Source organism: Rhagoletis zephyria, unplaced genomic scaffold (assembly GCF_001687245.7).
Source record: "Rhagoletis zephyria isolate East Lansing unplaced genomic scaffold, Rhagoletis_zephyria_1.1 Rzeph_scaffold_00028, whole genome shotgun sequence".
Taxonomy (NCBI): Eukaryota; Metazoa; Arthropoda; class Insecta; order Diptera; family Tephritidae; genus Rhagoletis; species Rhagoletis zephyria.
This window is the reverse complement of record NW_016157112.1, coordinates 460,502-474,409: the sequence shown is the minus strand read 5'-3', so window position 1 is coordinate 474,409 and position 13,908 is coordinate 460,502. Positions and strand designations below refer to the sequence as shown.

Below are 13,908 nucleotides of genomic sequence, written 5' to 3'. Positions count from 1 at the left end.
CAAAATATTCAAACTGATAAACATAAAATTTATTTATTTTATTTAGAAAAAAAAAATTCACAAAAAATGCCTTTGCGTATTACATATGTACATATATGGTGGCACACTTATCTCAAACAATGCATTATCTACAGTTTTGCCTAAAGAATAAGATTCCAAAGCGAAATCGTATTTAAATATAAACTTAAAAAAGATATACTAAGAAAGTCAAAATAACAACTAGCGTTCATACATATACCCGTAGTTCTGTAGGTAACGTACACGCCCCGTGACACCGTACACAGGCAGCTAACACGTTTACTCGCACGCCTTAACTTAAAAGCCATAGATTTAACTTAAAAGTATTGGCGTGCAAGATTTTTACACCGTATTCCTTATGTACATATATATATATATAGGATGAAATTCGCCAAGAACTTAGAAAATTTAATAGCCTTTACTTGTGCCAAAAAGAAATTTAAAATTCACCAACTATGTACATTCAAAGAAAATTGCAATTAAGTGAGAGCACTTTTTTCAGATCCCAAAAACTCGAAATTTGTATACATCTCAAAAATTGTTATACTTTCTTGATTCTGATTTCGTATTCGGATGCAGCGGAAAATTTTACATTAGAATGCATATACAAATGTCGCTTGTCGGACAATTTTTTCAACTAAACAGGTTGCAGCCCTACTAAAAAATAATAAAATAAATATTAGGGCGGGTAAAATTTTTTGCATCAAAGGCGCATCGCGATTATGGTTATTTGGGTAATTTCAAGCATTTTTGCCCAAGAAACCACAGGCCTAAATGAATTTCAAGCCATTAGTTTTGTTTCAAAAAGTGGCTCAGCTAATGAAACAGCTCTATTGAAAACTAGCCAAAATGTGTATCTGGGGGTTTTCGGGGTCGAGGAATCCATTTGGGGCATTAGTTTTTCCTTTTGAGGGCCGCCAGAGGACGCTTCCGTACTTTTGTAGGATTTTAACGCCTTTTTCCGAAAATCGACAGCATTGTTGCGCAAAACCAAGAATTTTGACTTTCTCATTTCGGTAAGATATCTCAATTTTTACTCGAGTTATCGTGTGCACAGACGGACGGACGGACAGACAGTCACCGCTTAATCGATTTCTCTTTTCATTCTGATCATTTATGTATACATTTGTCTATATCTATCTCGATTCGTTTTGCCTGTTACAAACAACCGTTATGTGAACAAAGTTATAATACCCTTGTGCACAAGTGCGCTCGGGTATAAAAAAAATCGACAAACTTTCGTAAAAATTTCGAACTTTCTATTTCAATTGTATCTCTTAACCCTCTAGTAGGCTGAACCGCCTCCAGACGGTCGTTAACTAAACACCTTTTTAGTGCACCTATAATAACTTGTTTCTATATTCGTAAGGCACGATCTTTAGACAAAAATCGTACCGCGAAGTAAATTTGAATCCGTTTTGTCAATCCATTTTAGATTGTGAAAGACACGGTTAAAATTAATTATTTTTTGCTATTTAGTAATTTCGTAATTAAAGAAATTTTTTCTTTTGAAAAATTTTTTGATATAAAAAAATTCGGTATATTTCGTAGTTAAAAGCACCGTATTTTGATATAAGTTTTATAATTTTGTCACCATTCGAAATGGAGAAAATTGCTTTCGAACGCAGACCGTCTACAGACCGGCTTGCCGACATATAAAAACCCAGTTTGCATTTTTAACCGTCTGCAGACGCGATTGCCGGTTCATAGGTCAACATTGTGTAAGAGAAAGCTGAAAATATGTCAAAGTATATGGCGAGCCCGTCATAATTTTTGAATTTCTCGTGCTAAAATCACCCATTCCTGAATTTTTCAACTCATAAAAAATTGGCCTACTAGAGGGTTAAATGTTTCTCCTAAATTGGTCGATGGACTTGATTGATCCGTTACTAGGCGAAGTAAATTTGAAAGAGTTGTTGAGCTAAGAATTGTTTATTTATTTTTTTTTTGTTTGGTTTCGTTCACAAACTATAAAATTACATTCAAATCTAATCAAATTGAGCACACAAATATCTTAAAAAAGATCGTATTTGATACAAATTTGATAATTGGAAATAAATATCGAATAACAATATTTCAACATTTAAAATATCGACACATCCATGCATTTTTTTCTAGAAAAATATTGCTATTTTTATATCTCGATATTTTTTACCCAAGCGCCTATTTTGGAAAGTGAAGTAAAATGAAGTGACGAAGTGGCGGCTTCCAAAATGTGAGGTGAAAAACTTCAATTGAAGTGACAGCGACAGCACTGAGAAATGAGTTCAAAAAGCGCTCACTGAACATGTTTACTGAGCGCTGAGTGTGCTGAACGCACCCAATGAAATAGTGCCCCGCTTTCTTATAGGTCACTGCTTAAATACTGACACACTAGACCCACCCGTGTGTACCAAATTTTGATCGGTGTAGGTTATATTACTGGACTCAGCAAACATTGCATAAAGTACATTTTAAAATTTTGAAAGAAAATTTCGGAATTAACGCAATCAAATAAAACCATGGTACTCCACCTTGCATGCGTATGCAAACCTCCAGCATTACATGTTACGGCGAAAGATACATACATATGTAAATAATAAGCCCTTTTTCCATAGCTTTTGAAGCATCCACTGCCACGTCAGCACTGCAATACAGGAAAGCAAATATCACGCTTACAGCAAAGTCACGCGTTATGAGCTGCGAGTACATACATACGTGCAACAGACCATCCACGAGCGGCATGCTCATCAAAACAAACTTTAATTTTCAAATTTAATTGCAACTTAATGAAACAACGACGCTACAAAGGCAGCAAAGTCTACAACAACACTGTGGCCATACCTATGTATGAATATGCTCATTATCCTTAATGTCGATTTACATACATACATACACATTTCAGTATAAGGGATAAAGCGCTTTTGGCTTGGCATGCGTTGCAGGACGGTATGACGTGCAGCAAAAGTGAACGCGCGGCTGAAGTGTAAGCAAACCAGAGAGACGAGAGATGTTGGGACTGCGTGCTTTTATCTCGAAAACAAATACCATCTTTAAATTCAATTTGGCAACATTTGAAAACATTCCTGGCATACGAGTATGTATTCGGCGTGCACGTACGTGTTATTACTGAAACTGCTGCTGCCGCCGTTGGCTTTACCCGTAATGCTAATACAACCAACAAGGTTGGCACGCGTTGGTGGAGTCCATGAACCTGGAAGGGCAAGGCATAGATAGCACAGTGCTGCAAGACAGCGTGTGCAGGGTGCAGCATACCATTGCAATGTGCGAATATATCCATATGTACAGTTAGCATCAAAAATATGCATACGCTGACGTTGTGACGATTTTATTTATTTATATTTTCCATACCAAATATTTCTTATTTTGCTTTTTAAACTTTTTTAGGACCTTTGGAGAGGCTTTCTAACTAAGCATGTCGTTTAACTATGAGGTAAAAAAATACTTACCTTAAGGTCACCTGTCTTGAAACTAAGTAAAACGCGACAAAAATTTTTTATGTCTTTGAAAGTCTTTGTAGGATCTTGGCAGACCTGGAGTTGACCCGATAAATTTGAATTTCAACAAGTAAGAAAGTCTAGATGGCAAGCCGGGGTGTATCAATTTTGCGGAAATTAGCGTCCTTAAATTTCGAAATATTGCAGTTTCAAGCATTTCTGAAATTTACTGTTATATGAAAAGCGGCCGTAATTTTAGTCCGATTTCAATAATTTTCCACGTTTTGCTTTTATGTGGCAAGCACAATAACCACACCGAGTTTGGTACAAATTGGTAGAACGGTTACCGAGATACATATATGTGATCATAAGTAGGCGGTGCCGCGCCCATTTTCCAAAATTCTACCATAAACATATTTCTTGGTAAAGAATTGTTGCAACCATCATTTTGAATAAATTAGCTTTAATATTTACTGATTTATCGAAGATTTTGTATTTCTCTAAATTACCCTTATATGGGATGTGGGCGTGGTTATTGTCCGATTTTTTATATTTTCGGCCATTTAGTATGCTGTACCAAGGCCAACAACTGTGCCAAGTTTGGAAGAAATGGGTGCAGCGGTTACCAAGATATACACATGTAACCATAAGTGGGCGTGGCTACGCCCATTTTTCAAAAATTTATAATATTCTTATTTTTCGTCTGAAAATTATTGTAAATATCCATTTTGAGCGAATTATCTTCAGTAGTTACTAAAATATCGCAGTTTTCGTATTTCTGGAAATTACCGTTATATGGGAAGTGTGCGTGGTTACAGTCCGATTTCGCCCATTTTCAATACTAACCTACCCTGGATTAATGGAAACCTATATACCAAATTTCGTTGAGATATCTCAATTTTTGCTCGAGTTATCGTGAACACAGACGGACGGACAGACGGACGGACAGACGGACGGACAGACAGACATGGTAATCGACTTCTCTATTCATTCTGAGCATTTATGTATGCATTTGTCTATATCTATCTCGATTCGTTTTGGCCGTTACAAACAACCGTTATGTGAACAAAATTAATATACCCTTGTGCACAAGTGCGCTCGGGTATAAAAACACTAAAATCTGATAACTGATCAAAATTCGATAACTCGCCCAATTTCGATAACTGTGCATTACGAGGGCTCAGTAAATTTCGATAGCTGCAAAATGTATACGTCTCGATTTAAATCGATAACTCGATAAACTTTGGATACCTTTATAAATTTCGATGACTCGATTAATTTTGATAGCTTCATATTTCTCGAAAGCTATACACAAATTTTTATAACTCCGTACAGTCTGGTAACACTTTAAAATTTGATAAGCAGTGATAACTCGATAAATTTATATAACCATGTACTTTCGACAACTCGATATATTTTGAAATTTCCTTCGAATTTCTCTTCGATAAATCGACAAATTATATTAAGTCAATAAATATCGATAACTCGATAAGTTCAAAGAACTCGATGTTGTGCTATAAATCGATAAATTTCGTTCACTCTATAAATAACTATAATACAATAAATATCGATAACTTGGTAAATTTCATTGACTTAATAAATTTCGATAATCCCATAAATTTTTATGGCTCGATAATTATACATAAATTTCGACAGCAAATTTTCTGTGTCTATAATTTTCGACAACTCTATAAGCATTGATCCATTTGAATAATTTAATACGTTGCGATAGCTCAAGAAATATTGATAACCCGATTAATGTCGATAACTATAAACTTCGATGATTCGATAAATATCGGTTTCTTGATAACTTTCGATGACTAAATATTTTATGATTGAAAATATTTCGATTCCTATCAAAATTTCAATAAATATTCTTACCCTTTCATTTACCCTAATTCCTATGTATTTCTCATTGAATTCATTTTCGTCAATTTTGCTTTAATTTTTTTGTGTTAATCATTATCATTTATGAATTCATCATCACATTTTAAGTTTGGAGAATTTTTTTCGCTAACTGTGTTCAAGTCTTATATCGAAGAACATGCGCAACAGCCTCAGTAAAAAAAAAAAATCTTAAAAATCAACGGTAATCTTTAGCGACCGGAAGCGTGCACTTTATTACACTAAAACTTGATGGATTACACAACTGTATACTCAAAACTTTTCTAAGATAACTAATTGAAAAATGTAAAATTTTGATGAAAGTTTCTTGCTGTTTCTAGAAATTTCCCGATTTCTGTATTATTTAAGTTAAAAAAATAGATTCTTGTGGTTTTTGCTAATGAATGAACAACCTATATTTTTATAAAAAAAAATATAAGAAAAATTGCGTATGGAAAATATCAATATTTAAATAAAATCGTCAAAAAGTCAGGGTACGCATTTTTTTCACGCTAACTGTATGTGCACACGAGAGTGTGTGCGTATTTTCCCTATTTTAAGCTGCATTTTATAGCACAGTTGCTGGCGCACACACCCCCACTCGTTACCCACTGCATCGCGTAAACGACCATTGTAAGTGCCGTTACCCGTATTTGGTTGGTTGCTTACTGCTTCCCCAGCTATTTACGCCGGTAATGGTAATGTTGATGCTGGTGGCGTTAGTGGTGAAATTGCTATTTCTGATGCTGATGCTGAGTTGCTGATGTTGCATGCTGCCGCTGCCATATCAACTTAGTTCCGATGCGCCAACAACCGGTATACTACATACATACAAACATACGCGTAGGAGCTGTCGATATTGTCAAAAAAAAAGCCTTGTGTTTTTTTTTTTTTTTTGCTTTTCTTGTTGCTCTCGCAACATTTGCGGTGTTGCAAGTAAACGGTGCCATTTGCAAGGACACCACGTGCGCTAGGTAATGGGTTGACTTTGGGATTTTTTTTTTTTTTTTTTGGCAGCAATGCGACACTGCGTATACGAGTCACATTTTTGTAGCGATAAGCAAGACGATGCGATGTTCTTCTTCCGCTCTTGACTTGGCGACGACATTTTGGCAAGGAAACTGCTGCTATGTACTTGTGTCCGCTATGAGAAGCACTTAAAGATTTCAAAAAATCGTGCGGGCTCTACGTGTTGTTGCTGGTTAGCTATCTAAGTAGCTGCAAGCTGGGTGAACGCTAATGCGACAAGGTAAAGCGATAACATTTTTTGGATAAATGCTGAAGCACTTAAATAGGAAACTGGTGGGGGCAGGTGAGCAGGGAGGCATACTATTTGAGTGGGGGCTTAATACGATAAAATTGGCTATTTAGTTGATGTGACTTAGGTATTTACCGTAGTGCGGCTTAAAGTTGCGAGCAATTTTTCGGTTTACCTTCCCGAGCAGGCAAATATAGATATGCACCTACTGAGTGTGCTTTAAGTGAGGTGAATGTTAAAATTTTTTTAGGCAAAAAAGTTTAGATTCTTAATTTCAGTAACACTGACCAATACTGCGCTATCTAAATATATATTAATACGCTCTCATAAATTTTGTAACCGCTTCAAAACCAAGAAGACCATGGGAAATGTATTTTTCTGTAGATTAGGAGAGATTTTATGGTTTCGTATTTGAAAAATTTCCGTATTTCTGCATCCTCTTCAATTGTTGCAACCTCTTCAATTTTTAGGGTACCTGAAAGAGTAAGAAAATTCATTGAGAGTTAGTTTGTTATAGTTATCGAAATATATCGAACCATCCAGGTTTATTGAGTTATCGAAATTTATCGAGATGCAGAAACTGTGTTGTCGAAATGTACCGATAGTGTTCGCGTGGTAAGCATTGCTCGGATTATCAAAATTTATCGAGTTAATGAAATTTTATTTTTTATGATATTCAGTAATTATCGAGTGATCAACATTTATAGAGTTATCGAAGTTTGTCGAGTTACCGAAATTTATCGAGTCATGATGTATCGAGTTCTTTCAAATTATTGAGTTCTCAATCTTTTTTGATAAATCGAATTTGTCGGTTTATGGAATGGAATTGTTTGGAATTTTCAAAATATATCGGGATATTGAAACTTCTATAATTACATACATGGATTTATCGATTTATCACTATTTATCGAATTTTATCGAGTTACCAGAGTGTATCGAGTTTTCGAAATTTTTATGATAGATATGTAAATTTATGGAGCTTTTTAAATCGAGTTATCGATATATGTATGTATATCGAGATATGTAAATTTTTGAGTTATCGAAATTCATCCAGTTCTGTAAAGGCACAGTTATCTAAATTTATCGATAGTTATCGAAATTTGTAGAGTTATATAATTTTATCGAGTTATCGGTTTTTTGTGCTTTTGAAATTCATTACGCTATCTACACATATCGAATCGTCGAAATTTATCGACTAACTGAAATCTATCGAGTTCTCTAAATTTATAAACTTTTTAAAATTTGTCGAATTATCGAGAATTACCGATATATATATAGTGCCCCATGGTTCCCGTGCCACCCTATCTGATATTTGACTTTGACGCGTCGTATTAGAGCCCCCCACATGAAATTGAATTTGTAAAGTTTCGCAAATCACTTGGTAATGTAAATTTCTCGTGAAATTAAAAAAAAATTACGTTTGCTCCTTTATCAATTAATAAAAATCGTACCTTGGTGTTGGTAAAATTAATTCTGATAAAGTTCGGGAGCACTACCATTACCCTATTGAATTAATGAAGGATTTGACTGTCAACGGATTGCCTCTACATAAACTGGTACGCAAAAAAAGTGTATGAAATATCTTATCCCTCCAAAGATAATTAGGCTAAAGTCGACAGAAAATTTTCTTAATCATTTAGTTTGTCGTCAGTTTATCTATCGATAAATACGACGCTACCGATAAATTAACCGGTAATTGTACCTACATATCTACAATGGCAAATATATCGGTACGTATAGCGACATTTTCATAATTACTGTTATCGATAATTACAAAAATATCGAAATCGATAAAAGTATCGATATGTGCATCTATAGTAAAATTAAATCGAAAATAAAATCGATATCCTATTACTTGTAGTGATGATGATATAAGTTCCGATTACGAAACCATTAAAAAATCCATGCATACATACATACATACATATATACATACTTATATACTTTTTAAAATCGGTCAAGAACTATTTATGCATTTAAGCAAAGCATCAGGATAAATCAGGTAATTGTACAGTGTCTCTGCATTTAAAAAAATTCTGATTCGCCACCTGTTGCATATAAAATCCATTTTTAATTAATTCAAAATAGAATAAGGAATTGAACGGCCTAGCAGAGTTCAGGTGAAGCGTTGAACCGAAACCAGCAACTTCCACAATTTTTTATCGATCAGCGCTTAAGCTGTCAAATAATAATTATGTTCAAAACATAAACAAAAAGAAATCACATCATAAATCAGCAAATAAACGTCCGTTTTTAAAATATTTAAAAAAAAATGTCCCCCAAACAACTAAATGCAACCCTTCTGCATAGTTACTTCTTCGCTGTGCGCGCAACGGGCGGTAGTAATAATTTTCCACTCAATTTAAATTTGAAGGGGTCCTGTCAAATTGTTTAAATGTCAAAGTGACTTGTAATACATAACCACACCTTTGCTCGAATATTCTACAAATACACACATACATAATTACGTTTCCCTGTGTCTATGGGTTGCGATGGCACAAGCAAATCGCCCTTTTCGTGCAAAATATTATTTGTTTTGCAATTTTCGAGTGGCTCATTAAAGTTCAAATGCGACCACCGAAACTAAGGGTGAAATTATAACGGTGTGTTGCACGCTTCACTTCACGTGTTGTTTATTGTCCTTTTCGCAACTCAACGTACATACATAAATACTTAAATATACTCATAAATATTTGCATATTATATCGCAGCAATAATCTGACCTTCGCTTGCGTAACAAGTGGCTATGGTGGTGGGGGTGTGGGGGTGTGGGGGAGTGATCGTTTGTCAAAGGTTTTGCTATTTGCATGCACCCTGAATTGCGCACTCTCACACTATTTATTTTTCCCGCCTGCATTTTAAGACCCAAGTCAGCTTTTATTGACACTAAAGCGAGCGACCAAAGGGCAAAGTCGAGGAAAATTTGAGCAAAAATAATGCAAAATTGCAGTTATGCAAACGACGAATACATATCTATCAATATGCACTTGCTACGTACGTGGATGTGCGTTTTATCTCTTACATAAATACAACATACATACAATGGGGAGCAGTGATAAGTACAGGGTAAATATTTGTTGAATTTTTTTCTTTGTTATTTTCTAACCAAAATACGGCTCATGCTTTAACCAAAACCATATAAATCAAACTTTCAAACCTTATGCAGAACTTAGAAAATTAAAAAAATAAATAAATTTATCAGCACTTTCAACTTTCAATCAGCTTTTTTGCAACTTTTTTGAGTATGCAATTTTGTAAATTTAACAATTTTAGTATAATAAAGTGGAAGTTTTAAGCGGCTGCAAAAACTCGTTAATTTTTGAGAATTTCTTGCATAAAAGCATGCATTTCTCTTATGGAAGCAAATGCACGAGACCGTTTGCAAAGAAAATTGGAAAAAAATCAACTCGTTTTTTTAAATTGTACTTGTTATATAAAAAAAAAAAACCGCAAAAGTCGTCAGCAAAAAAAATAATAATTAAAAATTAACGCGATTTTGTAGCCGCTAAAAACTTGCTTACATTTAAACAACAAATGTTGTTAACAAAGGGATATTTCGCTGAAATCCGCAATAAAATCTGCGCTTCGCTAATTTTAGTCCTACAACTGGCCGGCATAAACAAAACAAAATATTTTCAAAATAGTTCTTAAAAAACGCCCATTTTTACCTCGCTGGGGGTTTTCAACGAAGGCAACCTTCAGCGCAATGTTCGGAATGCCGTCTGGACGGGAGGGAAGCCCTGCGATCTTCAACCAATTTCGCGGCTTAAATTACTTCTATCGCCCTAACTGGAATCGCTTCACTAACCGATACAGGTACAATACAATCGTATTTGTTAATATTGGGTGTTTCTCTTGGGGTATTTTACCAATCCTTGACATCACCACTTTGTATGCATTTCCCTACGTATCAGCCTCCTTGCAGAGCTGTTTAAATAGTGCTTGTGCTTTCTATGATTAAATTTATCCTTCAATTGTTTTCTTAGAATCATAAATCTTGTTTGTCTGTTTTCGTGGCCGACGGTCTGCCTGAGCCTATGGCAACGGGCAACGTCTTCTTTCGCTGCAGCATTTTGCGCTTAACTCCTTGATGGTATCAATCCACCAATACACTTGTCTGCCATTGGGACCGTTACATTTCCTTGACATTGTTGCTTCGCATGCCAGACATGCCAGAGAAAGATAAGACACTTACTCAGCCGCAGCTCTACTCGCTGAGTTCTCCTTCTTGTCCCAAGTAGCAATGTCGCTCAGGACTAAGTTAAATATACTTTTATTAAGCAATGCTGGTCTCCACGTCGGTTATTCCGCTCTCTTCTACGACTCTCCGTAGTAATGTCTAAGACCAGAGCTTGGCGGCCACTATTCGTAGTGTTCGCTGACCTTCCATTTCATGCAGCTAGCTACCGAGCTTCTTTAAAGGGTAATGTCGATTATAGATTCTCTAACAGTATTTTTCCGTTAACAGCTCGATATTTGGATTTTAGTCCTGCAAAGTCTGAAACTTATCTGGCTTTGGTATTCTAAGCTAAAACGGAGCGATTTCTGCAGAGAAGCGACAGGTTCTGCCTAACTTGGGCTTTTTTTCCGAGATTTAGATTTCGAAACGAAAGGGGTTGCCTTGATGCTTATAAATGTTATTTGCCTCGAGGAAGTGCACATAAAGTCTACTTAATAGCCAGACGTCAATTAAAGCCCTAGCCTGCTTGAGGATATATTTTCGAAAGCATCAGGTATTTACTTTATTTTTGAAAGCTTCGGAATACTTCGCTATCGAGCTCATATGGATCTCGGATTACAGAGCTAGCAAAACAGAGCGCTTTGGAGGAGTTGTGCTGCGTTCTGAGGAGAAACGAAGGGTGTACCATTGGTCACATATGATCTGCTACTGGAAATCTAGACATTTTAGTCCGCTCAAAGGGTACTGGAAAAAATGTTGAAAGTCTAAAGAGTATATATCTCTCAAATCGCAGGTAGACCGAAGGAGACGTAAGAATTTATTAAGTCTAAACAAACCACAGCTTCCGTTACCATTGAGAATGTAATTGGTGATAGTCGGTAAATCCAAAAAAGTGGCAAGTACTCAGGATATACTGTCAATTGTACCTAATCTCTAGATTAAGATTTAAAGAATTTGAAAAGTCAAATAGTGGTAAGATAAATTACTCCTCTGCAAACTTACCATGCTAGTTTTGCCTGCGGTTCGTCAATTCATCAGCTAGTTCACTGCCTCGAACTCCAAAATGTCCCGATACGCAGAGAAGTTCTGGCTCATTCCATTTTGCAACGGATTTAAGCCTCAACTTTAACAGGCGTAGCATCTGTTTGTCCATTTCGAAAAGGCGTTCAATAGTATTGATAGAGATAGAGAGAGAGATGGGCAGCTCTGCCGAAAGAAATCGTCGCTGATATTAACTCTACATACGACTGAGTTAGTTGTCGTGCACTACACAAAGGAAATTCGGCTGAGGACATTCCCAGCGGGCTTCGACAAGGTTGCCTACTCTCACCTCTTATCTTTCTTTTCGTGATCGGGGATGTGCTATGATGCTGCCATGAATCCACTCCCTAACTGTAGGCTTTGATGGCCTATCTCCAGTTCATTGCAGTAAATTGACTTATGTCTTTTGGCGCATCGTCTTCCTGGTCTGTCTAAAATGTGCAAGAATTTACACAGAGAAGCTAAGGCGGCAGGCCTGAGAATCAACTCCAATAAGTCCAAGGTGCTAAATATGCTGCATAGCAAAGTCTTGTAAGGTAACGTGTTAGCCTCCGACTAACCAGCTGAGACTGTGAGGAATTTCACATACCTTGGCAGCGAAGTAGCCCGCAATGACGGTCTAAAATAATCACTAATGAGGAGTTGCTCAGAAAGGCTAACATGGTGTCACTTGGAATCTGGATTGGACAGAAATAGAAGTGGATAGGCCACACTATGCTAAAAAAAAACGGCAGACCGTGCGAGAGGTGCTGAAGAACAGTCAATCGAGTGGCGACGCAACCCGAGTTAAGCTGGCAGATGTTAATATATGCCTTATGTCCCGCTTGGGAATAAAGGAAACGAGGAGGGCATTTTAGTTAAGCTTTATTTACAAAACTTCAACTACTCTTAAGAGAACACTTGCGGCACTTCTCCGAAGTGTATTTGTTTTTTTTTTTGTTAACTTTTGTTACAGTAACTTAATCTTACTCGCTAAGCAATTTAAATTGATTAAATTTGTAAGCCAAGTACTTCACATAAGCGAACACAAACAAAGGGCAGGGTTTACTTGCAAATTAAATTCTTCTAAAAAGTTCTAATTCCATGTATACAATAACTTTCAATTGCTCATATCGTTAACGATACATTCGAGCTTTTTGTAATCGGGAGCGAGCGCGCGCGCTTCACCAACCAAACGCCAATTCATTCATTCGCTACTTAAACCATTCTTGTTGTGTTTCATTTCATTGTTTTTTTTTTTCTTCTTCTTATTGTTGTTAAATGGGACAATTGTGAAAAAGTGACGATGGCAGGTTGAATCAGGAGTGAGGGAATGAGCGAAATCTAAAGCGATTGTGCTCCACTTATGAAAGTCTGCAGCGATTTCATTTTTAATTCCTGCTCATTTGTTTCCATTTTGCAGCAGCAGCCAGAAGAATGTGGAGCAAACAAAACAAGCACAAACATGCACACATACGCACCGATTTGCGCATTTCGAGCAATATAACACACACAAAAGAACGGAGGGAAAAAGGGAACTGTAGCAAGGCAAAGTGAAAGAAATAAAAAGTAGATACTTACATACAGTGCGGAGTGAGTGGGTTGAGGGGAGAGGGCGGCAAAGCAATCGGGGTTAGTGAATTTGTAGGTGGGTTGCGGCTCATTTATTTTCAGCGAACAACGGTAGGTACATATGCTTCTACACAAATACACGCCAGCATATTTTCAAACAGAAATTCAAATACATACATTAGTACTAGGGTGGTTCTTAAAAATAATTACAACTAAATTTTGTATGCCATAAAGAAATTCAGGAAAATCTTGAAATCTTAAGATAATTTTTGGGGGTCGGTACTAGGGTTTTTATTAAATCGCAAAAATTCAACAAAATTTCGAATTTGAGCAGCTATAGCTCAAAAAGTTTTGGTCCGGTCGAAACGGTATGTTTTCCAACGAAGTAATGATTGGTATTGATCGGACTTAGTCATGCATGAAATCATAACCCGGAAAATCACAAAAATACCGTTACCTCAAAAAACTGTCCTAAGAAAAAATAAATAAAAATTCTTTTGAGGAAGTCCATACTAACACTGCCCTATACGTGAGTTTCT

General features: G+C 36.2%; 1 protein-coding gene across 1 annotated transcript in view; it reads left to right on the top strand.

Moving 5' to 3' along the window:
* Positions 1-13,908, top strand: part of Sema1a (semaphorin 1a) — a 441,797-nt gene that overhangs the window by 321,835 nt on the left and 106,054 nt on the right. The window lies entirely within an intron of this gene.